Source organism: Elephantulus edwardii, unplaced genomic scaffold (genome assembly GCF_000299155.1).
Source record: "Elephantulus edwardii isolate Elephantulus edwardi_28Jun2011 unplaced genomic scaffold, EleEdw1.0 scaffold00006, whole genome shotgun sequence".
Taxonomy (NCBI): Eukaryota; Metazoa; Chordata; class Mammalia; order Macroscelidea; family Macroscelididae; genus Elephantulus; species Elephantulus edwardii.
Window position 1 is genome coordinate 17,149,222 of NW_006399756.1, and position 559 is coordinate 17,149,780.

Consider the following 559-nt stretch of genomic DNA (forward strand, 5'->3'; position numbering starts at 1 on the left):
TGCCTCTGAAAACCCAGTCGAGAGGCAGTTTTGGGTTAGTTTCAACTCAATAGTACTCAGCAACAACAGAGAAATAGTTTGTTCTCTATGGATTTGGTAAGAATCATAAATTCTGCGATGAGGTCCTACATTCAGGACTCATTCCTCTTTGCAAGGTCACGCTAATCTCTTGCCTTTACATGAGTCTCCCAGAGCCTTGAGGACTTCCGCTCTTGGCCCACGTTCTCTCCTCTCTCTGCCTGGATAACCATTAACTTACTGGATTGCTCAATAAGCATGTGAATCACAGACTTACTAATGTGTTGTGAACAATTTCACATCAGAGATCCTGCTTCTAGGATTGGCTGACATCAGTCTGTCTCCCAACTCCACTACGTCTTCCTACTGTGAATGAAAGTGATTTCGAGATCCTGATAGGGACTAGTCAGTTAGATAAGCATAGCTTACTTGTATGCAGAACAAGACCATCCAGGAGGCTGGGCTCTGTGAGGAGGAGTGCGGCATCAGGATTGGAGGAAGACGCATCAACAACATGCATTATGCAGATGACACAACACGG